General features: G+C 49.5%; 1 protein-coding gene across 3 annotated transcripts in view; it reads right to left on the bottom strand.

Moving 5' to 3' along the window:
* Positions 1-15,429, bottom strand: part of LOC140414227 (synaptotagmin-like protein 1) — a 142,396-nt gene extending 126,967 nt beyond the window's left edge. For 2 of the 3 annotated variants that reach the window (XM_072500966.1, XM_072500968.1), the window contains exon 1: positions 15,267-15,410. The gene's annotated coding sequence lies outside the window, so the exon portion shown is untranslated. Of the gene's footprint in view, positions 1-15,266 lie in introns of all 3 variants that reach the window. The other variant, XM_072500967.1, reaches the window with a different exon arrangement.
* Positions 15,430-25,610: the final 10,181 nt, after the last annotated feature.

Raw genomic sequence — 25,610 nt, 5'->3', positions numbered from 1 at the left:
CGTGGGTTTCGCCACCACAACCCAAAAATGTGCAAGGTAGGTGGATTGGCCACGCTAAATTGCCCCTTCATTGGAAAAAATGAATTGGGTACACTAAACTTATTTTAAAAAAGATCAGATGAGGTTGAGGAAGGGATAGGTGGGGCAAGTGTTTCCCTCAAGGTTTGATTTGAAATCAACGGGGGTTGCAATTTTGTTGATCAAGAAAATGGGGTTTATGGTGGCCAGGAAGGTGCAGGAGGTTTGTGATAGCCTGTGGTGGTGAATGTGTACGAATGCAATTGGGATGATGCTAGGTATAGACATAGAATTTACAGTGAAAAAGAAGACCATTCGGCCCATCGAGTCTGCACCGGGCCTTGGAAAGAGCACCCTACCTAAGCCGACACCTCCACCCTATCCCCAGTAACCCCACCTAACCCAAGGGCAATTTATCATGGCAAATCCACCTAACCTGCACATCTTTGGACTGTGGGAGGAAACCGGAGCACCCGGAGGAAATCCACGCAGACACGGGAAGAACGTGCAGACTCCACACAGACAGTGACCCAAGCCGGGAATCGAACCTGGGACCCTGGATCTGTGAAGCAATTGTGCTAACCACTGTGCTACCATGCCGCCCCTGTGTAGGTCCTCCAGATTTGGACCAACAGCAGCTGATAATGGGGGGGGGGGCGCATATTTCAATTGTGTAATGGACACGAGGTTGGATAGGTCGAGCCCTAAATCGATGGGGAGGTCTATAATGGCGCAGGAGCTGGGAGGGTTTATGGAAAGGATGGGGATGGTTTATCTGTGGAGGTTCGGGCACCCGGGAGAGAGGTATTCGGCCGCCCCCACAAAGGAATTGTTGGCAGAGAGAAAGAAGTCGCAGGGGAAGTTTGGCCAGTTGATGACAGGAGGGGCTATGGGTCAGCTGCGGCGGGTGAGGGGTGTGCAGAAGTATGGGGAGAAAGCGAATGAGGGGGGATGTGGTGTCAGACCCAGAGAGTATAAATGAGGTGTTTAAGGCCTTCAGTGATGGCTTGTACATGGCTGGGCCAGTGGGGGAGCTAGCGGATATGGGGGGGTTTCTGGATGGGCTGGATTTTCTGGGGTTGGAGGAGGGGAAGAGGCAGGCGCTGGGTGAGCCTTTGGGATTGAAGGAGGTTATGGAGTGTATCGGTAGGATGCAAGCGGGGAAGGCTCCGGGGCCGGTTGGCGTCCTGGTGGAATTTTATAAGCAGTTCACAACGGAGCTGGCCCCCTGTGGTGATATGCATCAATGTAAATACATGTAGGCTAGCTCAACACTAGATGGAGCACCAGAGACATCACACACACACACACTCAATCAATAGATAAGTTAGATCGGACGCGACCAATGGACATTCACGATACACAGCACGGTAGCATTGTGGATAGCACAATTGCTTCACAGCTCCAGGGTCCCAGGTTCGATTCTGGCTTGGGTCACTGTCTGTGCGGAGTCTGCACTTCCTCCCCGTGTGTGCGTGGGTTTCCTCCAGGTGCTCCGGTTTCCTCCCACAGTCCAAAGATGTGTAGGTTAGGTGGATTGGCCATGAAAAATTGCCCTTAGTGTCCAAAATTGCCCTTAGTGTTGGGTGGGGTTACTGGGTTATGGGGATAGGGTGGAGGTGTTGACCTTGGGTAGGGTGCTCTTTCCAAGAGCCGGTGCAGACCCAATGGGCCGAATGGCCTCTTTCTGCACTGTAAATTCTATGACAAGGAGGTGACACGACCACAGGGGGGCATTACACCAACCCATATATAAAGGACACCACACACATGGTCTGCCTCTTTCCAGTGGAGACAGTCAGTGAGTACAGAGACAGCGTTGATTCAATATTACACCCACCACGTGGATTGCAGCAGCTGGTTAGTCAGTCTGGGTAGCTATAGTAGGATTAGCAGTAGTGTTGAACCCGAGTAATAGAAGTGTAAATAGTTTAATAAACGTGTTGAAGTTATCTCCACGTCTGAACCTTCCTTTGTCAAGTGCACCACAAGGAAGCTGCTTATGCTACACCTACAACATAACAGATCATGGCACCAGCAGTGAACTGTTTCAATCCATATAGCCATACCTCAGCATACAGTGACAACCAGCAACGATACCCAGGCAAGATGTTCGAGAACTGGGTTCCACAGCAGCTCCAGTGCCACGGCGATCTCCGCGAAAACTGGCGGGCATTCCAGCAAAAGTTTGAAATCTTCCTGGTGGCAGCCGAACTAGAAGAAGTGGCCGATCCTGAAAAAACAGAGCTTCTCCTCACCATCGCCGGTGCCAGAGCAGAAGAGATCTTTTAAAAATTCAAGTTCTCCAAGAGGCAAAACAGGAGCGGCTTCCAGGCAGTCCTGGACAAATTCGGCAAATACTGTGAGGAAAACACACTCCAACCAGCAAGAAAAGGTAAGAGAAGCGCCAGTACTCACCACGAGGCCAAGATCCCGGAGCAGAGAACAATTTTGGGCGGTGACCATCTTTCTAAAGGGACTGCACTTGCGCAGTTGCACGAGAAGCGCACAGAACGGGAAAGTCCGTTTGCGCATGCACATGACGCCACGCATGCGCAATCACGAAAATGGCCATTGGTAAAGGAACAGCGATCTGCGCATGCGCAATCGCTTCCTACGCGCTATGTCACATGCGTAATGACGTCAGAGGCCCCCGGACCATGCCCATTTAAAGGGGGAACGTCCCAAATCAAAGAAAAAATCTTTTAAAGCTGTAAAACAACCTTCCTTCACCTGGAATGACAGCACAATGCCTCAAATTGAACCAGGAAATGAAATTAACCTCCGAAGAACCCTGCAACAAGCAGTTACCTACGCCCAAACCGATGATTCCGACCTTGAATACTTTGATACTGACCTTTACATTTTCTCTGGACCTCGCGAGCCCAATGCCAGCTCTGATGCAAACAGTGATGATATGGTCCTAGTAGACTACGACTCGGACGAACCTTTCACCTTGGGAGGCTACCTCAGTACCAAATCCGAACCGCAACTAGACGTGTTGCACATTGGCGACCCCCGTATTGAATCTGACGCAGACGCGGATTCGTTCTTCGGATTTGAGGATCTTCAGCCCAGCAGATATGACATCCCGACTCGTGAGTGCAGGATGATGCTGCAGCCTGAAATTAAGAGACAGAGAGCGGTACAGGCCCACAGAGAGCAGCCTGCTGCCACACAGAGCGTGGTCCACGCACCGCTCAGGGTTCCCGACTCTACGAAAGAAGACACGCAAGACTCCACACCGCAGTCCTTGCACGAACAAGAAGTGACTCCAGTGTCACAAACCTCCACAGCGAGCACGTGGATAGACTCCATGATAGAAGAAACGCAAGACTCCTGAGCGCAGTCCTTGCACACACAAGACGTGACGCCAGTGTCACAAGCCTCCGCAGCGAGCTCGTGGACAGCCTCCACGATAGAAGCAACGCAAGACTCCGACACGCAGTCCTTGCAGCATCAAGACCATGAGGGTCTAGCAACCTCCTCTGACCAACTAGCGGCAGACGATGCAAGTCTGCCATGCTCAAGTAAACAGCAAGAAGACTATGACAGTCTACCACGCTCCAGAACACAGCAGGACGACCATGACAGTCTATCATGCTACAGTGCAGAACAAAGCGACGATGACAGTCCAAGCCCAAATGAAGGACAACAGCAAGACAATGACAGTCCACCCACATTGTTTGCACCACCAGATGAAGACTCTGACAATTTACCCAACCCAAGTGAACAACAAGCAGCTACTGAGGCTCTACCCACGGTATGTGCGACGAGTGACGACAGCATCCCACTTCCCATGCAAGATGTGCAAAGTGACAGACCTCAGCTAGTGTGTACAGAGGCACTCGACGATCACTGTGAGACCACTGGTGACTCCGGTGACACCAGAATACTTCCACCCTCATTCGCTTGAACCTCTCCACAAATCAATGCATTCCTGCATGTTCCGACTCCAGACGTGCAAGAAATCTCAGCTGACTCCAGTGAACCTGCTAAGACTCCGGATGGGGAGCATCAACAAACCAACACTGGCTCAGTTAAAACAGACCAGACTCCAGATGGGGAGCAACCAAACGCCGACTCTGATTCACGTAAGCCGGACTTTACTCCAGACAGGCAGTGCCACAAACTCAGTGATGGCACGCTCAGGGTGACAGCAGATGCCACAACAACAGGAGATGGATCACTTAACAATTACACTGGGTCAGTAATAACAAGCAGCGGCTACAGTCCAAGAGGAATTCACCAATATTCACCACAGCTATATCCACACATTTGTTCCACACCGACAGTGCGGCCAATGACAGCTCATGCTGGACAAACCCAGTATTCAGGCATGCAGCAGCCAGCAGTCTATGCAGCATATTCTCAAACAGGCCAGGACTACGGATTGCCCACTAATGGAATCAAAACCGAAGGAGGACTACCGCAAGCGCAATCTGCACTACAGACTGGATGCCTTAGTTACAGCCCAGGATTTGCTGCACCCCAGCCTGGCCAGACGGCATATTCCTATCAGATGCAAGGTTCTAGTTTCACACCATCACCAGGTATTTATGCGAGCAGCAATTCTGTTTCCAATTCGACAAGCTTCAACGGTTCTCAGCAGGATCACCCTTCCTGCACAGCACGTGGCCAGAACCAGTATATACAGTCTTATCCAACTTCAACATATGGCACATCCATGACCTCGTATGATACTGTTGATGGTACCTCTTCAACATCAACACCTTATCAGCTACAAGATGCCATCCGACATCATCATCACAAACATCAAAAAAAGAAAGGGACTCCAAATCAGACAGCGAAGTGATTTGACCACTTCTTGGTTCCTGTGGCACAGGGACGTTGATGGCGTTCATAACCAAGAGAGACATTTGACCATGATGATTGATGGTTTCTGGACTCACACGAATGACTTGAACTTATTGTTTAATCACTGTTCCCATGACTTGTATATACCTTACCTTATCTACCTGTTCATTGTTCAATTTTCTTAAAGTGTACAGAAAATATGAACATATAAAAAAGGGGGGATGTGGTGATGTGCATCAATGTAAATACATGTAGGCTAGCTAGACACTAGATGGAGCATCAGTGACATCACACACACACACTCAACCAATAGATCAGTTCGATAGGATATGACCAATGGACATTCACGATGCACAAGGAGGTGACACGGCCACAGGGGGGCATTACACCAACCCATATATAAAGGACACCACACACATGGTCTGCCTCTTTCCAGTGGAGACAGTCAGTGAGTACAGAGACAGCGTTGATTCAATATTACACCCACCACGTGGATTGCAGCAGCTGGTTAGTCAGTCTGGGTAGCTATAGTAGGATTAGCAGTAGTGTCGAACCCGAGTAATAGAAGTGTAAATAGTTTAATAAACGTGTTGAAGTTATCTCCACGTCTGAACCTTCCTTTGTCAAGTGCACCACAGGGAACCACAGGGGTGTCTGCTGTTGCCGTTGTTATTTGCGTTGGCGATTGAGGCCTGAGCGGAGGATTGTGAGGGAGGGGTGCAGGGAGCACCAGGTAACACTGTACGTGAACGTGACATTGGCAGGGAGGGTGGAGGAGGTGAAGATGAATGTGCTGCCAACGTTTGTTTGCGTTTCAGTCCCTCCTGTTTTTTCCCCCCCAAACCCTTTTTCCGGGAGATGGATGGGCTAATCTTGGAATTTGTGTGGGCGGGGGAAGGTGCCAAGGGTGAAGAGTGCTCTGTTGCAAAGGCAGAGGCAGGGAGGGGGTTGGCGCTCCCGAACCTGATGCATTACTATTGCAAATATGAGGTCGGAATCATAATTTTAAGCCGGGGGGATAGATAGGATGTGTAGGTGGTGGAGGGAGGAGGTGTTGGTGACATGTTCTCGGAGGGGAGGTTTCTGGGGCTGGAGGAACTGTGGGAGAGGTTTGAGGTATCAAGGGGACTGAGTTTAGGTTATGGCCGTTTCAGGGCTTTGGAGAGCAGGGCAAGGCATTAGTGAAAATGATCATGCGGAAATGGGAGGAGGAGCTAGGGAGGGAGATGGGATGGGGACTCTGTAAGGTGATGCGGTGAGTGAACTCAATCTCCTCCTGAGCAAGAACGAGTTTGATACAATTTAAAGTGGTGCATAGGGTCCACATAAGACCATAAGACACAGGAGCATAATTAGGCCATTCGGCCCATCGGGTCTGCACCACCATTCAATCATGGCTGATATTTTTCTCATCCCCATTCTCCTGCCTTCTCCATATAACCCCTGATCCCCTTATTAATCAAGAACCTATCTATCTCTGTCTTCAAGACAGTGATTTGGCCTCCACAGCCGTCTGCGGCAAAGAGTTCCACAGATTCACCACCCTCTGGCTGAAGAAATTCCTCCTGATCTCTGTTTTAAAGGATCGTCCCTTTAGTCTGAGATTGTGTCCTCTGCTTCTAGTTTTTCCTACAAGTGGAAACATCCTCTCCACGTCCAGTCTATCCAGGCAACGCAACATCCTGTAAGTTTCAATAAGATCCCCCCCTCTCATTCTTCTAAACTCCAACTAGTACAGACCCAGAGTCCTCAATCACGCCTCATACGACAAGCTCTTCATTCCAGGGATCATTCTTGTGAACCTCCTCTGGACCCTTTCCAAGGCCAGCACATCCTTCCTTAGATATGGGGTCCAAAACTGCTCACCATACTCCAAATGGGATCTGACCAGAACCGTATAAATAGCCTCATGACTCGGGCTTGGATTCTATTATCAGGGGGATAGATAGTATACTTTGTGAGCAGGATAAAGAGTCCCGCATGGTATGTTGCCTGGCCTGTGCTAGGGTGCGGGACATCTCCGACCGGCTTGAAAGGATACTGGAGAGGGAGGGGGAGGATCCAGTTGTTGTGGTCCATGTCGGTACCAACAACATAGGCAAGTCTAGGAAAGAGGACCTGTTTAGAGATTATAAAGAGCTAGGATTCAAATTAAAAAACAGGTCCTCAAGGGTCATAACCTCCGGATTACTGCCCGAGCCACGTGCAAATTGGCATAGGGAGGCAAGAATAAGGGAAGTTAACACGTGGCTGAAAGAGTGGTGTGGGAAAGAGGGGTTCCTTTTCATGGGACACTGGCATCAGTTTTGGGACAGGGGGGACCTATACCGTTGGGATGGTCTCCACCTGAACCGAGCTGGGACCAGTGTTCTGGCGAAAAGAATAAATAGGGTGGTCAATAGGACTTTAAACTAAAGATTGGGGGGGGGAAGGGAAAGTCAGGGAACCAAGAGGTGAAGTAATCAGTGGGAAGCGTAGCTGCTTAGGAATACAAAAAAGCACGAAAAGACAAAACTCAGGAGAGGTTACGATAGTCCCCATCCCACAAAATATGACACAGTGTATGGAAAGGCTCAGTAAACCAAGGTCCACCACACTAAGAAAACAAAAAGGGACGGTCAATAGAGAATTAAAGGTGCTATATTTAAATGCGCGCAGTGTACGGAACAAGGTAGATGAGCTTGTGGCCCAGATTGTGACTGGCAGGTATGATGTGGTAGGCATCACAGAGACATGGTTGCAGGGGGTTCAGAACTGGCATTTAAACATCCAGGGATTCACAACCTATCGAAAAGACAGGGAGGTGGGCAGAGGGGGCGGGGTTGCCTTGTTAATTAGGAATGAAATTAAATCAATAGCACTAAATGACATAGGGTCAGATGATGTGGAGTCTGTGTGGGTAGAGTTGAGGAACCACAAAGGCAAAAAAACCATAATGGGAGTTATGTACAGGCCTCTTAACAGTGGTCAGGACCGGGGGCACAAAATGCACCACGAAATAGAAAGTGCATGTCAGAAAGGCAAGGTCACAGTGATCATGGGGGACTTCAATATGCAGGTGGACTGGGTAAATAATGCTGCCAGTGGACCCAAGGAAAGGGAATTCATTGAATGTTTACAGGAGGGCTTTTTGGAACAGCTTGTGATGGAGCCCACGAGGGAACAGGCCATTCTGGACTTAGTGTTATGTAATGAGCCAGACTTGATTAAAGATCTTAAAGTAAGGGAACACTTAGGAGGCAGTGATCATAATATGGTAGAATTCAATCTCCAATTTGAAAGAAAGAAGGTAGAATCAGATGTAAAGGTGTTACAGTTAAATAAAGGTAACTACAGGGGCATGAGGGAGGAACTGACGAAAATCGACTGGGAGCAGAGCCTAGTGGGAAAGACAGTAGAACAGCAATGGCAGGAGTTTCTGGGAGTAATTGAGGACACAGTACAGAGGTTCATCCCAAAGAAAAGAAAGGTTATCAGAGGGGGGATTAGGCAGCCATGGCTGACAAAGGAAGTTAGGGAATGCATCAAAGCAAAAGAGAAAGCCTATAATGTGGCAAAGAGTAGTGGGAAGTCAGAAGATTGGGAAGGCTACAAAAACAAACAGAGGATAACAAAGAGAGAAATAAGGAAAGAGAGGATCAAATATGAAGGTAGGCTAGCTAGTAACATTAGGAATGATAGTAAAAGTTTCTTTAAATACATTAAAAACAAACGGGAGGCAAAAGTTGACATTGGGCCGCTCCAAAATGACGCTGGTAATTTTGTGATGGGAGACAAGGAAATAGCTGAGGAACTAAATAAGTACTTTGCGTCAGTCTTCACTGTAGAAGACATGAGTAATATCCCAACAATTCCGGAGAGTCAGGGGGCAGAGTTGAATATGGTAGCCATCACAAAGGAGAAAGTGCTAGAGAAACTAAGAGGTCGAAAAATTGATAAATCTCCGGGCCCAGATGGACTACATCCTAGAGTTCTAAAGGAGATAGCTGAAGAAATAGTGGAGGCGTTAGTTATGATCTTTCAAAAGTCACTGGGGTCAGGGAAAGTCCCAGAGGATTGGAAAATCGCTGTTGTAACCCCCCTGTTCAAGAAGGGAACAAGGAAAAAGATGGAAAATTATAGGCCAATTAGCCTAACCTCGGTTGTTGGCAAGATTCTAGAATCCATTGTTAAGGATGAGATTTCTAAATTCTTGGAAGTGCAGGATCAGATTAGGACAAGTCAGCATGGATTTAGTAAGGGGAGGTCGTGCCTGACAAACCTGTTAGAGTTCTTTGAAGAGATAACAAATAGGTTAGACCAAGGAGAGCCAATGGATGTTATCTATCTTGACTTCCAAAAGGCCTTTGATAAGGTGCCTCACGGGAGACTGCTGAGTAAAATAAGGGCCCATGGTGTTCGAGGCAAGGTACTAACAGGGATTGATTATTGGCTGTCAGGCAGAAGGCAGAGAGTTGGAATAAAAGGTTCTTTTTCGGAATGGCAACCGGTGACGAGTGGTGTCCCGCAGGGTTCAGTGTTGGGGCCACAGCTGTTCTCTTTATATATTAACGATCTAGATGACGGGACTGGGAGCATTCTGGCTAAGTTTGCCGATGATACAAAGATAGGTGGAGGGGCAGGTGGTATGGAGGAGGTGGGGAGGCTGCAGAAAGATTTAGACAGTTTAGGAGAGTGGTTCAAGAAATGGCTGATGAAATTCAACGTGGGCAAGTGCGAGGTCTTGCACTTTGGAAACAAGAATAGAGGCATGGACTATTTTCTAAACGGTGACAAAATTCATAATGCTGAAGTGCAAAGGGACTTGGGCGTCCTAGTCCAGGATTCTCTAAATGTAAACTTGCAGGTTGAGTCCGTAATTAAGAAAGCAAATGCAATGTTGTCATTCATCTCAAGAGGCTTGGAATATAAAAGCAGGGATGTACTTCTGAAGCTTTATAAAGCATTAGTTAGGCCCCATTTAGAATACTGTGAGCAATTTTGGGCCCCACACCTCAGGAAGGACATACTGGCACTGGAGCGGGTCCAGCGGAGATTCACACGGATGATCCCAGGAATGGTAGGCCTAACATACGATGAACGTCTGAGGATCCTGGGATTATATTCATTGGAGTTTAGGAGGGGGAGATCTAATAGAAACTTACAAGATAATGAATGGCTTAGATAGGGTGGATGTAGGGAAGTTGTTTCCATTAGCAGGGGAGACTAGGACCCGGGGGCACAGCCTTAGAATAAAAGGGAGTCACTTTAGAACAGAGATGAGGAGAAATTTCTTCAGCCAGAGAGTGGTGGGCCTGTGGAATTCATTGCCACAGAGGGCGGTGGAGGCCGGGACGTTGAGTGTCTTTGAGACAGAAGTTGATAAATTCTTGATTTCTCAAGGAATTAAGGGCTATGGAGAGAGAGCGGGTAAATGGAGTTGAAATCAGCCATGATTGAATGGTGGAGTGGACTCGATGGGCTGAATGGCCTTACTTCCGCTCCTATGTCTTATGGTCTTATGGAGTGTTTTTTTTCCGGGGTAGAAGATAGGTGTGAAATGTGTGGGAGGGGTTGGTGATCATGCCCATATGTCTGGGGATGTGAGGGGTTGGAGAGCTATTGGGAGGCGGTGTTCGGGACCCTATCGAAGATAGAAGGGGTTGAGGTGAAGCCAGACTCTTTGGCAGTCTTTGGGGTGTCGAAGGTGACGGAGCTGCTGAAGGGGAAGGGGGCTGATGTTGTGGCCTTCGCCTCTCTGATTGCCGGGAGAAGGATTCTTGTGATTTGGAGGTCAGTTATGCCACCAGGGTTTGCGGTTTGGCTGGGGGATTTATACAGCTGGGGGATTTATACGAGTGTCTCCGGTTGGAGAAGCTCAAATCTGCCTTAAGGGGGTCGGAAGAGGGCTTGGAGGTACAGTGGAGACTGTTCATGGCAATATTTGAAGAGCTGCTTGTCGTTTGGGGGGGGGGGGGCTACTAAAAGAGGAAAATTATACAAGCTGTATACTTTGCTTTGACTGGAATTGATGTTATTGATTGGAATAAAATATCTTTAACAAAAATGGCTAACCAGAAAATGAAAATGGGGGGGGGGGGTAACAAGTAAACAGCCAATGGTGTCATGAATGAGCTTAAGAAGGGCAAGAGGGGAAGAAACTGTGGAGAAACAAGGGTTCAGGGATAGAGTGGGTGGGTAGCTGGGGAGATTAGGACCAGAGAGGGGAAACAGAGGGGAAACAGGGAAAAGAGGTCACAGGAGTGAAGTAGCTGCATGAGGGGGATGGGGAAAGGCATTCAGGTGCAGGGTGGGGATGGAGGATTAAGGTGAGGACAGAGACTTAGGTTGAGGTGGGTGGGACAGTGGTTTACGGCAAGGTGTGGGGACAGAGGCTTAAGGTGAAGGGGTGGGAAAAGAGGTATAAGGTGAGGGGACGGGCACAGAGGTCTAAAACAAAGTGGGTGTGGACAGCGGTAAAATGAGCCCCTGTCTCTACTGAGAAGGACTCCCCTCTTGTGATATAATCCGAACTTTGGTGTAAGATGACATGAACCCTGAAAAGTATATAGCTTATTCTGGTATTCACGCAGGAGAGCATAATGTTTGGCGAATGCAGGCTTCAATGTTGTACCTTCTTGAGCATTAAACTTCTGTGTCACGACTCAGAATTTCTATTTTGAATAAATTTACCATTTTTGCATTTTGTCGTGAATTATAATGAAATTGCATTCTGGGAAAATGATGGATTTTTAAAACTAGACTGCCAGCCCAGCTGAAATAATGCTCTTTACTCTTGGTTATGTTGTGATCTCCGGTGCCTACCTGCCCAAAATAAAAGATTTAAATGCAAACAAAAGAAAAAGAGAATGGTGGCCGCTGCCGCCTATGAAATAAAAATAAATTTGACGATGTGAACGTTTCCAGAAAAAAGCGGCAGGAGAGAGCAGGTCACGTGCCCTGCTTGCACAATTAACGTGAAGCATCTTCCAGGTATGTGCTTTTGGTGCCAAGTCACAAGCAGTGTTTCTTCAATTTTCCAGCTGCTGGCAAGATGGACTGTGAAGATGAATGGTTTTCTGAAAAGTAAGAGACGGCCAGAGACTCAAATGGGCAGTTTACCTATTGGACAGAATCTCTATCAGCTTGATAGAGCTGCTCAGCAGAGTCTAGGGCAGGACAGAGCAATGCTAGTGTTTGCTCTGCACACAGCTCCAGGGCCTCTGGTTAACAGTCTACAAAGAAGAAACTTAACTCAGGAACAAAGCAGTATAAAGGATGATTTCTTAGAGGTATGGTTTTGTCCATCATGATGACCTATATGTGCGAGGTTGGATTTTTTTTGTTTTCGTAATGATGAAGATGGCACAAAGGACCAGGCTGAAGTCTGCACCTGATATGCACATTGTCCTCTCCTCCTTTGCACCTGACTCAAGTGAGATGATGAGACCAAACAGGCACCTTTCGCATTAAAAGGTAAGCAAACATGGCATTTGTCATAAAGGTCAGCCGGCGTGGGTTGTGAAGGTCAGCTGGTTGATAAAAGTGGATCCCGGGAAAAAAAGTTTGAAAAACGAGGTTCAGAAAAGGTTTGTTGGTGTGGTTCCAGGGATGATGGACTTCAGTTACATTGCTATTTTGGAGAAGCTTCGTTTGTTCTTCATCAAGAAGAGAAAGTTGAGAGGAGATTTGATAAAAGTGTTCAAAATCTTGAAGAATCTAAACAGACTAGATAGTGAAAAACTGTTTGCTTTGACATAAACATTGTGAACTCGAGGTCACCAATTTAAGGTGACTGGCAAAAGAATCAACAGTGAAATGAGGAAGAACCCTTTTAGGAAGTGAGTGATTAGGATCTGGATTGCAATGCCTAAGGGCATGGTGGAAGCAGTTACTTCTTCTCTGTTGCGTAGCACTACACTCCGTATTCTTCACCCGATGTGTCTGTATTTGCTTTGTGTATTTATCGTATGTCCTCTGTTTTTCCATGTATGGAACAATCTGTCTGGACTGTACACAGAACAATACTTTCACTGTACTTGGGTACACATGACAATAAATCCAAAATACAATTGTGGCTTCAGGGAAGTGGAATTAGCAGAGTTGCTCAGGTAGAGTGTCAGCATGGACCACAACATGCTAAATTCAGATAAATATGAAATGATTCATTTTGAAAGGTCAAATTTGAATGCTGAATTCAGGGTTGAAGGCAGTATTCTTGGAAATGTGGAAGAACAGAGGGATCTTGGGGTCCACGTACATAGATCCCTCAAAGTTGCCACTCAAGTTGATAGGGTTGTTAAGATGACGTATGGTGTGTTGGCTTTCATTAACAGAGGGATTGAGTTTAAGAGCCGCGAGGTTTTGCTGCAGCTTTATAAAATCCTGCTTAAATCTCACTTGGAATATTGTGTCCAGTTCTGGTCGCCTCATTATAGGAAGGATGTGGATGCTTTGGGGAGGGTACAGAGGAGATTTATCAGGATGCTGCCTGGACTGGAGGGCATGTCTTATGAAGAAAGGTTGAGGGAGCTAGGGCTTTTCTCACTGGAGCGAAGAATTCAGAGAGGTGACTTGATAGAGGTGCACAAGGTGATGAGAGGCATGGATGGAGTGGGTAGCCAGAGACTTTTCCCCAGGGCGGAAATGGCTGTCACGAGGGGACATAATTTTAAGGTGATTGGAGGAAGGTATGGGGGAGATGTCAGAGGTAGGTTCTTTACACAGAGTGGTGGGTGCATGGAATGCACTGCCAGCGGGGGTGGTGGAGTCAGAATCATTAGGGATTTTTAAGCAACTCTTGAACAGGCACTTGGACAGCAGTAAATTGAAGTGGTGTAGGTTAGGTTGATCTTAGATTGGATGAAAGGTCAGCACAGCATCGTGGGCCAAAGGGCCTGTACTGTTCTATGTTCTAACTCCACCTAGGACATAATAATTTCATGATTCTACGGGCAGGATTTTCTGGCTGTTCATGCTGGGTAGTTCTTACCGTCCTGCCGATGGCACACCCGCGTGGGTTTCGCAGTGGCGATGGGTGCGTGCAATGGGAAACCCTGCTAACGGCGGGACCAGAAGATCCAGCCACTAGAAAAGCATCCTCCGCTGCTACAGAACACACTGCGGAGGGGGAGGAAAATCCCGCCCAATGATTCTGACAAAGAGCCATCCAGACTTGAAACGCTAGCTCGGTTTGCTCTTCACAAATGCTGTCAGACCTGCTGAGATTGTCCAGTATTTTCTGTTTTTGACTCTGTACTGGAGTTAGTGGAATGCAAAGGGATCAGTCCCATGAGTAGTGTTAGGGTGCCAATTAGTGTCTGCAGCTCACAATAGGATAATGAGATTGTTTATAGAATAAGATCCACCCAATTTCAAACACAATCAAATTTTGCTTTCACTGCTTTTTAACCATGGTACAATTTCCTTTGAATTAAAGCTCTAAAATAGACTTTTAGGTCAGAATGATAATCAGCCGCTGGATCACCACCGCTCTCTAATTTAGTGGTGGGGTTATCACTCTTTTGAGCTGAATTTGCATTAATTGTCCTTTGGTCAATGTAGTAGGTCTTAGCTGTTAAAATAGAGAACCCGTCTGTTTCAGTTTACTGCAATATATCAAACGCCACCTCGTGATTCTCCTCCCTTCTGTGGGTCGATGAACATTTACTCAAAAGAACTGCAGGACGGGTTATAAAGCAACAAATTACTTCATTTAACATTAAACAGGTATATAAATTAATTTTAAACAGCAATGGTAAACTTTACGATTGTCTTCAAAATGTCAACATAACACACCTCTTCTGTGCTAACATCATGAATTGCTGCCAGGAAAACCTTCCTTAGCAATTGATCCCACTCACTAACATGCACTTACTAAGCCACTCCTCTGAGATATACACTTGCTAAAAGTTTCACAAACTAATGTACTAATACACTGCCAAGACACCCGACACATGCTAATTAAAGCATACACAGCAATACTTTCAGACTAACGCACTCATGACCATGCACCCACACTAAACATTAACATCTGCCCACTGACACAAACAGGAACACACTCATATGGCTGGTTTCATTCACATCATCAACACTCTCTCAGGTAATTGTCACTAACAGATCGTCTGTAACTTTTAAATCACACTCACACTCTGTGCTGCTCATAGCTGCACAGCCTGATTCTTGCAACTTAATCCAGCAAATAACTTAAGTGTGGCTAACGTAAAATGCTGATGCTACCAACTTGGCCTGTCCCTTTGAAGTTTTTCTTTTCCCTCCCAGGTACTATTCCAACTATTTTCAGCAGACAATCAAAGTTAATTACCTCATGAGGCCTAATAAACATCTTAACCCATTGAGACTGTTGGGTGCCTGTCACCAATTAAAGTGAAGTGTGACCAGAGCTCACTGCAGGATCAGCATTAGGGGATAGTTAAAATAAACATCCTCACCTGAAATATGACATTTACCTGGTCATTTTAGACGAAGTCATCAACTCTTGAGAAAAAAAGCCCCATCCATGATCAGGGGGGCAGCAAGGCCTCAAAACAAACCAGCAGCTGTGCAATTGTGAAAGAGTGGCTTTGAATTTGCATTCACACAGTCGATTGTGACACCAGAGATAGGAAATCGAACCACAGAGTGTAGAGAGAAAAGCAGGACTGGATTTCTGTCCAATATGGACTGAGTTTTAAAAACTTCTTCAGCCTGTGATGTGCAGCCACTTGTACACAAACGCACAATGCTGTACACAATATAACTTCACACATTCTACATTATTTATATTGTAAACTCAGTTGCACTATACTTCCTATAGAAATATGAGTAAGCTATACCCCCCTTTAAGCCTGTACAGCCATTTATGTATATCATGGTTGATTTAGCTCCCTTGGTCCCATAACCCTTAGTTCACTTTCCTAACAAAATTCTATCAATCTTAGTTTTGAAATTTTCAACATATGTTGCCTTATGATTCTAAATGTACTGACAAGCTTCTTAAAGGAGATTTGCAGATTTCCACTATCCCTTTATGTGAAATGCTTCTGACATCACCTCTGAACCTTTTTGCTCTAATGTTAAGTCTACAACCCCTTGTTCTGGACTCTTGCATCAAAGGAAATAATTTATTTCCATATACGATCCGTAGAGGCGGCAGAAGAGGATTCTGCGAGGTCAACTCAGTCACATCGACTGTACTGTGGGTAGCCGAAGAACTGGTGTCAAGAAGCTTTTTCCCACCTCTAACCAAAAAAAAAGGCACTGTGAGGAGGACAAGCAAGGTAAGATTCTCATATCTTTCTTAAGTGTACAATGGCAGAGATAATAGTAATAATAGAATTTTTTTTTTTAGAATTATAGAATTTACAGTGCAGAAGGAGGCCATTCGGCCCATTGAGTCTGCACCGGCTCTTGGAAAGAGCACCCTACCCAAGGTCAACACCTCCTCCCTATCCCCATATCCCAGTAACCCCACCCAACACTAAGGGCAATTTTGGACACTAAGGGCAATTTATCATGGCCAATCCGCCTAACCAGCACATCTTTGGACTGGGGGAGGAAACCGGAGCACCCGGAGGAAACCCACGCACACACTGGGAGGACGTGCAGATTCCGCACAGACAGTGACCCAAGCCGGAATCGAACCTGAGACCCTGGAACTGTGAAGCAATTGTGCTATCCACAATGCTACCGTGCTGCCCTCCACAATGCTACCGTGCTGCCCTGTATTTCAATCATCTTTATTATCACAAGTAGGCTTACATATCCAGATAGCAGTTAGGGCAGTGACATGCTCCTCCTGCCAGATGTGAGAGATCAGGCAGCATTCTCGCATCCTTGACAACTATGCAGGAAGTGTCACCAACGGCATCTCCTCACAGACAGCATAGTTCGGTTGGAGCAGCAGATGGACACATTGCAGAGAATACAGGGGCAGAGAGTGTGATAGACACTAGCTTCAGGAAGGTGGTCACACCACAGTTTCAGACAAGTAGATGGGTGACTGTCAGGAGAGGCAGGCAGGAGCTTCCTGTAGCTATTCCCCTCTCAAACAGATATACCATTTTGGTTACTGTTGGGGGGGATAACCTTTCAGGGTAAATACCAGCAGCAGCCAGGCCTGTGGCACCACAACTGGTTCTGCTGTAGAGCTGCTGATTTGGGTGCCTTTCCACCGATCTGGGGCTACCATTGGGGAGGTAGCCGTTTGCTGGCTTTGCAGCTGGTAGTTTGTTTAAAGGAACTGTTTTGGGTTGAACTGTGTCCCCTCTTGAGAGGAGAGGCATGTTTTCTCTCTCTCTCACCCCGTGCCCGGCACCGGTGTGTCCTTTTCCAGTGGTCTGTGCTGCTCTTTGGGCACCTTTCCGCTGATGTGAGGCTACCATTGAGGCCGGGGGTGGTGGTGGACGTGTGCTGGCTTGTGAGCTGGTGGTTTGGGTTTTTTTCTTGGTGTCTTGTAAATGCTTTCAGCATATTACTGATTTCCGTGTCTGTTTTTAGCATGTTGCTGATTCTTTTGTATTCTTGAGTTCTCAATAAACTTAAAATATTTGTTGGAGGAGGATCAGATGCTATACAAGTTTCGCCCCTCTCGGGGGTCGTAACAGTGTGAAGTTCTGGTCACCACATTATCAGAAGGACGTGGAAGCTTTGGAGAGAGTGCAAAGAAAGTTCACCAGAATGTTGTCTGGTCTCGAGGGTGTTGGCTATGAGGAGACGTTGAATAAACTAGAATTGTTTTCACTGGAAAGGCAGAGGCTGAGGGGGGACCTGATCGAGGTCTACAAAATTATGAGAGGCACAGACAGGGTGGACAGTCCGAGGCTTTTTCCAAGGATGGCAGTGTCAATTACAAGGCGGCAGAAGTTCAAGATGAGAGGGGGAAAGTTTAAGGGAAATGTGCGGGGTAAGTTTTTCACTCAGAGAGTGGTGGGTGCCTGGAACGCATTGCCAGAGGATGTGGTGGAAGCAGGCACATTAACAACATTTAAGAGGCATCTGGATGGGTACATGAATAGGGAGGAAATAGAGGGATATGGACCGAGTAAGGGCAGCAGGTTTTTTTTTAGTTTGGGCATGATGATCGGCACAGGCATGGAGGGCTGAAGGGCCTGTTCCTGTGCTATACTTTTCTTTGTTCTTATACCCAATCAAATCCTTTCAATAATTACGGAATTGCAGAATGGTTGCAACACAGCAGGAGGCCATTCAGCCCGTCGTGTCGGTGTTGGCTCTTTGAAGGAGCCATTCACCGAGTGCCATTCTCCTGCCTATTTTCAAATAATAACCTAATGCTCTTTTGAATGCCTCAATTGAATCTACTTCTGTCACATTTTCAGTCAGTGCATTCCAGATCCTAATCACTTGCTGCATAAAAATGCTTTTCCTCATTTCACTGTTGCTTCTTTTGCCAAATATCTTCGCACCATAGCACATTTTAGCAACAGATTCCTGGGAGTGTAAATCCATTGATTTAAAAGCTGCATTTTTGCAGGGTGAGAAATTTCAAAGGGAAGTGTTTCTGAAACTACCTGAAGAGGCTGACGATAGAGGGGAAATGTGAAAATTAAACAGTGTTGTTTACAGATTGAATGATGCATCAGGGGTGTGGTGTTTCTCAGTTGGATTCGTCCTCCTGAAAATAGGTTGTTTTCAGCTAAAGGCAGATCCAGGCATGTTCTATTGGTATGGTGAGGAGAAACGAGCAGGTATCCATGCGTGTTGATGAATTTATTTGCAGTGCTTCTGCAGAATTTGTGTAATGGGTGATAGATAAAATAGGGAAGGAATTTAAAGTCAGAAGTCGGTCTTTCAGCCCCTTTGATATATAGAGTTGGACATTAAGGCGGAACAGTGACACAGTGGTTAGCACTGCCGCCTCACAGCTCCAGGGACCCGGGTTCAATTCCGGCCTTGGGTGACTGTCTGTGTGGAGTTTGCCTGTTCTCTCCGTGTCTCCGTGAGTCCTCCGGGAGCTCCAGTTCCTCCCACAGTCCAAAGATGTGCGGGTTAGGTGGATTGGCCACACTTTTGAGGAAAGAAACAAACTGAGGGGCAAAGCAAAGACGAGCCGCTCCTGTTAGGGGCACTGCCCAAACATAACAAAGATCAACGAAAACTCTTGTCATAAACGTTCTTGTGGTTTATGACGAGAACGTGACCCCTGTAAGACAGCAGTCCTGTCCAGCGTCTCAAGCGAGCGGTGACCTTGGCCTCCAGCTCCTGCCAATTAGCTGGGCAGGATTCTTCAGCCGGGCAAAGATAGACTCCCAAATAGAGGAGGCTGGTCCTGCTCCAGGTGAAAGGCCTGAGCTCCTCTGGGAGGAGGTCCATCTGCCACGGAGCGACCAGGAGTCCGGAACATCTGGTCCAGTTGATCCTGGCAGAGGACGCGGCGGAGTACACAGTCTGGCACTCTCGCATCCTCCGCAGGTCAGCAGGGTCAGTAGTGAACATGAGGAGCAAGTCACCAGTGTAAGCCGAGAGGACCACCCCAATGCCCGGCCCGCGCAGAAGCAGTCCCGACAACCTCCTCCGCAGGAGGCGCAGGAAAGGCTTCACGCAAATAGAATAAAATTGGCCAGACAAAGGGCAGCCCTGACGCACCCCTCTCCCAAGGGGCAGCACGGTAGCATAGTGGTTAGCACAATTGCTTCACAGCTCCAGGGTCCCAGGTTCGATTCCTGGCTTGGGTCACTGTCTGTGCGGAGTTTGCATGTTCTCCCAGTGTGTGCGTGGGTTTCCTCCGGGTGCTCCGGTTTCCTCCCACAGTCCAAAGATGTGCGGGTTAGGTGGATTGGCCATGATAAATTGCCCTTAGTGTCCAAAATTGCCCTTAGTGTTGGGTGGGGTTACTGGGTTATGGGGATAGGGTGGAGGTGTGGGCTTGGGTAGGGTGCTCTTTCAAAGAGCCAGTGCAGACTCAATGGGCCGAATGGCCTCCTTCTGCACTGTAAATTCTTTGATAAAGCGAAGGGGCGCCGTCAGTGACCCGTTAACCTTAACGAGACACTCTGCGGCAGTGTACAGAAGTCGGTTCCGGGCGTCGAATTGCATCCCAAACCTGAATGCTTGCAGAGTCCCAAATAAATATTCTTGATCCACCCTGTCGAACGCCTTCTCCTGATCAAGGGACAGGAAGGCACTCGACATACCAGCCCTCTGGGAATTGTGGACCAGATCCCGGACCAGATGGATGTTGTCGTGGATTGTGCAGCTCGGGACCGTGTAGGATTGGTCAGGGTGGATCATGTGGTCCAGCACGGTGCCAAGGCACATACACATCACCTTGGTGAAGATCTTGTAATCCGTGCTGAGGAGGGAGACTGGTCGCCACCTTTTAAGATGGCGGAGATCGCCCCTCTTTGGCAGCAAGGTAATGGTGGCTCTGAACCATGAGAGGGGCATCTCCCTGGTCGCGATACTTCCCCCCCAGATGCCCGCGTAGTCACTCCCTAGGACATCCCAGAACACCCTGAAGAACTCCACGATCAGCCCGTCCAGCCCTTGGGTTTTGCCCCTGGACAGGCTGTCGAGGGCGCCGGTCAGCTCCCCCAGGCTTATAGGCCCTTTTTCTCTCTGTACACCAGCCGCAGGGCCGGGTCCTCATCGGGCTGACCGAGATGCGACTCCAGGTCGAGCACCTCCTTCTCCAACTCCTCGACCTTGGATTTCCGCCTGTTTGTCGACTTCCTCGCATACTCCTGACAGAAGGTACGCACGTGAGTCGTACCCACGTCCCACCATAGCCTCAAAGAGGGGAAGCCTCCCCATTTCCTTCTCCAGCCGGTCCAGAAGTGAAGAAACGTGCCCAGGAACCGCTTGTCCTCCAGCAGCAGGTTGTGAAAATGCCAGTATGTGCACCGCGACTGAGCATGAGACAGGGCAAGCCCCACCAACACGAGACAGTGGTCCGAGCAAGGCACCTGCTGCACAGGGGCCGTTGGGACAAGGGGAAGGTACGCCCTGGAAATGTAGTGACAGTCGATTCTGGACACTCCAATCCCAGGCCTCACAAAAGTGAAGACGCTGGAGTCAGGATGGAGAGTCCGCCAGACGTCCACCAAGTCAAAGAACCCGACCAGGTTCCTTAACTTCACCACCGCACGAGAGCTGCACTGGGTACCGAGGCGGTCCTTTGTCCCGAGGGTGCAATTAAAATCCCCGCCCAGGACGATGCACTGGCCCACAGCGATGGTGCCAAGATGAGTGGACACTTGGTCGAAGAAAGTCGTCTGCTGCTGGCCAACCTGGGGAGCGTAGGCATTCACAAAGTGAAGTACCTCGACCCTCTCGCAGACTGTCAGGTGCAGCAACCGGCCTGGCACTGGCTCCTTGACCCTCAAGATCTCCGGCTCAAAATGTGGTGTCAGCAAGATCATATAATCATAGAATTTACAGTGCAGAAGGAAGCCATTTGGCCCATCGAATCTGCACCAGTCCTAGGAAAGAGCACACTACCCAAGCCACACCTCCACCCTATCCCCGTAACCCCACCTAACTTTTTTGGGGGGACACGAAGGGCAATTTGGCATAGCCAATGCACCTAACCACATCTTTGTACTGTGGGAGGACACCGGAGCACTCGGAGGAAACCCCCGCACACACGGGGAGAACGTGCAGACTCTGCACAGACAATGACCCAAGCCGAGAATCAAAACTGGGACCCTGGAGCTGTGAAGCCATTGTGCAACCGTGCTGCCCACCCCGCCTAAATGTGAGGTTAGGGGACTCATGTAGACCCCCCCCCATGACTTTGTCTCCCAGAGCTGTGCGGGTTTCATGCAGAAAGCACACCGTATACTTCCTGTCCCGGAGGACCGAGAAGTTCTGGAACCTGCGGAGCGTGACCCTGCTGCTGTTAATGTTGAGGCTGGCTATGGTCACCTCCATGTCAGCAGTAAAGTGTTACCATCACCTTTTCATTGCTCGGAAGGAGCAGAGGAGCGCAGGCCCCTCTGCTCCCTCAGGAGTCTGGCGAGGATAGATTTCTGCCAGCGCTGCTCAGTTGCGTCCACGTCTCCCATCTCTTTAACATAGACGCGGGAAGGCGCCATGCCCAACCACGGGTCGAGGGCTAGCTGCACTCGGTTTCGGCGACCGCAGTTTACACGCAGAAAATCCCAGAGTTCCCCTCGGGGGACGAGGGACAACTTGGTGTCGGGCACGAGGGAATCCACCACCTCACTGCAGATAGACCCAAAATCATCCCCGTGCCCCCCACCGAGCAGCCATCCTCCTCTGGGCAGTTGCCGTCTGGGACCGAGTCTTCCGGCACATTGAGTGTGGTGGACGGCACAGTCACACCTACCAGCCCTGGGTCTGCCTCGATCATACCCCCCGGATCGTCGACAGACGGGTTCCTCGCAGGCTTCTCCAATTGTATTAGGCCCGAGGGAGGCAGTGGCTCAGACCACACCCTCCTCTTGCGATGCCGGGCCACCGGAAGATCCGGGAGATGGAGGTTCCTGATGTCGGAGGCTGGGGCGGAGAGAGGATGACTGCCCAATGACCCTGAGGCTAGGAAGTTGCCACAGCCCTCCAGCGTTGTAAAAAGAATCGCCTGTGGCGTGCAACATTGCACCGGGTGGAATGGGCCCTCAGTGGGGGGGGGTCTTGCTCGGGGTGGGTGGGGCTGCGACAGCTCAGGGGTCAAAACATGAAAAACCTTCTAATTTCTCTTCTGGGGGGTGTAGTATAATGTCGGGTGTTGGGGAGCCATCCTCACCGCACCGGGGGGGGGGTCATGATGTTTTTCTCCCGCCCCCCCATCCCCATCCAAGGAGTGGCGCTGCTTGTGGGGGTGGCTTGCGCCGTGGAAAACTCCATCCTTGCATCGCCCCCCTCCTTCCCTCAACACTCTGCCCCCGGGTTCCTGAATTGGGCGTCCTTCGCGACAGCCTAGGATCACGCGCATCACCGCACCCCCTCGTTGCTGACCCGCGCCGAAACGACGTCGGGCCCAGTACCCGACTTTGAGGCGTTAATGGGCCTGGGATGAGACGGAGTGCCTGCGGTGCCCGGTATATCAGTGGCCCCCAGGCCGGAGTTCCGGGGCGCAGGGGACTCCAGGCTGATGGGGTCGTGGGTATTTGGAGCCGATCCCCGCCTTGCCTTCTTTCGGTTCTTGCAGCCTGGTGGATGCCCTCCCTCCTGGCTGATTGGCCAGTAGGCGCCGGCAACCTTGTCCCCCTGCAGGGTCTGGGTGGTAATGCCAATGGAAGGAGAGGGACCGGTGGTGCCAGCCGCACCCGCCTTGGTGTCTGTGGTGGCTTTGGAGGTGGGGTAGTTTTTCCTCACATTCCCCACCTTCTTGCAGGGGTGGCACCGCATGCCATCTGCAGACCAGAAAATGTAGAAGGTCTCCCCGAGATGGTAGACCTCAAATCCGCTCCTCTGATACACTTCCTGGGCCAGGCGGATGTAAGCTTGGCGACAGAAAGGGTAGATGTGCCTGAGGTGGGGGGGGGGGGCGTCCTTCAGGCCGAGAGGGAGCGGCACTAACTCGGAATGAACCTCCCCCGGTAGTTGGAGGTGGGAGGAGGAGCTTGGCAGGGAGGTAAGGTGGGACATTGGACAATATGACCAGCTCGGCAGTGGCCTCACAGGTCCACTGCCAGGTTGGTCCCGCCCACCGCGAGCCCCTCTTCAAGGGCGAGGTGAACCGCCCTCTCAGCCTTCAGGAAGAACACGACTTTCTCGTACATTCGCGAGGCAACCACAATGGCCGAGGGGCCGATGACCCCGGCCATCGCGTGAACGCACGCCTCTATAGTGACGGTGGGGTGAGCGTAGCACTTTACACCCAGCTTTCGGCTCAGCAACTGGAAAGGTGGCTGAGCTGTGGGAGTAATGGAGGCTGAAGAGGCCACCACCTTCGCATAGGTGGCTCTGGTCGGCCGCGACACTGGCGTAGGTGGAGTGGTCATCAGAGCAAGTGCCACGCCCACCCCAATGTGGGCTTTGTCGTGTTGTAATTCGAAGGAGAATAGACAGGGGAAGAGCTAGTTGGAATGATGTGCTCTCCTCCAGGAAGATTTACAGATGGAACGAGGCAAGGAAAGGAAGAGAGAGCAAGGGGCACAGTGGGAGGAAGTTAGCAACACAGGAGGGCGGGGCACCGTAGTTTGAAGAATGCCTGAGGTGAGAGATGCCTGAGACACTGTTGTTGAAGCTGGAGGGTGGGAGGATTGGGCAGTATAGGCAGATCTTCAACCGGGAGGGGGCCCAGCAAAAACACAATCCATGCTCCCACCATAGGTTGACCACTTCGAGGTAAGTGGCACTGGTTTGCGAGGTCTTCAGCTCAAGTAGGGCTCAGCAAAAACACAGTCCATGCTCCCACCTTGGAACGACTGCCCAATGGAACTGACCTCCTCCCTGCAGAAAGAAGCACTGGTGTATGGGGTCTTCGGTCCAGGAGGGGCCCAGCAAACCAGCAGTACAAAGGGGCTTTACTCCCATCTTGTTTTTGCAGCCACCTTCCTGTTGATGCTTTTCCTTCCTTCTCCCCTCTCTCCTTCCTCCTGGCAGCTCATCAGCAACCAGCACTGGAAACAGCAGCAGACTGAGCAACAGCAGCAGCAACAGAGATAGAGAGAACAGCAGCAGTTTTATGAGGGCCATGAAGAATCCAGCACGAGTTTTAAGGATACAAAGTAATAACATTTATTTACTATAACATATATACATAACAGTAGCAGTAACTTCCCTTGCTACATACTCCTTCCTGCTGGTTCCTGAACTGGCCAGCTTATTTATACTAGGAGTTTACTAGTGGTTTCTCCGCCCCCCTCATTGGGGAAGCTCATACTCCCACAGGATTGTGGGATAGTCATTAGTCCCCAGCCAATGGTAAGTAGGCAGGTTATAACATCCCTCCCCCCCAAAGTCCAAGGAATCCACCGAAGACCCTGGCGAAGGAGGGCGTCGGACTCGTTTGGCCGCAGGCCGGACACCATTTGCACGCGGCGCTGGATCAGGCGGTGTGTAACGAGACGGAGACCGGCGCTTCCGTGATGAACGGCGTGGTTGTACATCCACGGCCCGTGGACCCGAGGATTCCCCCTCTGATGCATCCTGTGTCTCCATCGCGGAGTCAGAGTCTGCTGCCTCCGTCATGTCAGCGTCTCTATCTCCATTCGGTCCCGTAACGACCTGCGCAGGCTTCGAGTGAGGCACCAGTGAAAGATTGTGAGGACTACCTTCCCTTGTCTCTGGTCTCTGCGGCTGTTGAAATGAGCTCCGGGGCGGGGAATCTTTTGAGGGGATGGTCTTCTGGGCCGAACGTGGTCTATGTGGGCCCTTAGTGTTGGGTGGGGTTACTGGGTTATGGGGATAGGGTGGAGGTGTTGACCTTGGGTAGGGTGCTCTTTCAAAGAGCCAGTGCAGACTCGATGGGCCGAATGGCCTCCTTCTGCACTGTAAATTCTATACATGTTTTCGCTGGAGACAACCCTGGGCTTGCACTTGGTACGATATAGGGCCCGTTTGGCGAAGGATTACACCAGGAACCCATTGGGCACCACCAGCAAAATTCCGAACGAACACTGGGTCACCGGGCGCAAACTGCCGAATCGGCCGATGCCGAGAAAATCCCTGTCCCTGCCGTTCTTATGTGCAGCGTACTTTTGCGCCAATGTCCGGGAAAACCATACTAAGGCGGGTGCGAAGTCTCCGGCCCATTAGGAGTTCTGCGGGAGCTACCTCAGTCACTGCATGGGGGGTGGTCCTGTACGTAAACAAAAAGTGAGCCAGTCCCGTGTCCATTGATCCGGAAGACTGCTTCTTTAGGCCTC

This window comes from Scyliorhinus torazame, chromosome 1 (assembly GCF_047496885.1).
Source record: "Scyliorhinus torazame isolate Kashiwa2021f chromosome 1, sScyTor2.1, whole genome shotgun sequence".
NCBI lineage: Eukaryota > Metazoa > Chordata > Chondrichthyes > Carcharhiniformes > Scyliorhinidae > Scyliorhinus > Scyliorhinus torazame.
The sequence above is the reverse complement of the archived record's forward strand: the minus strand, read 5'-3'. Positions and strand labels throughout refer to the sequence as shown.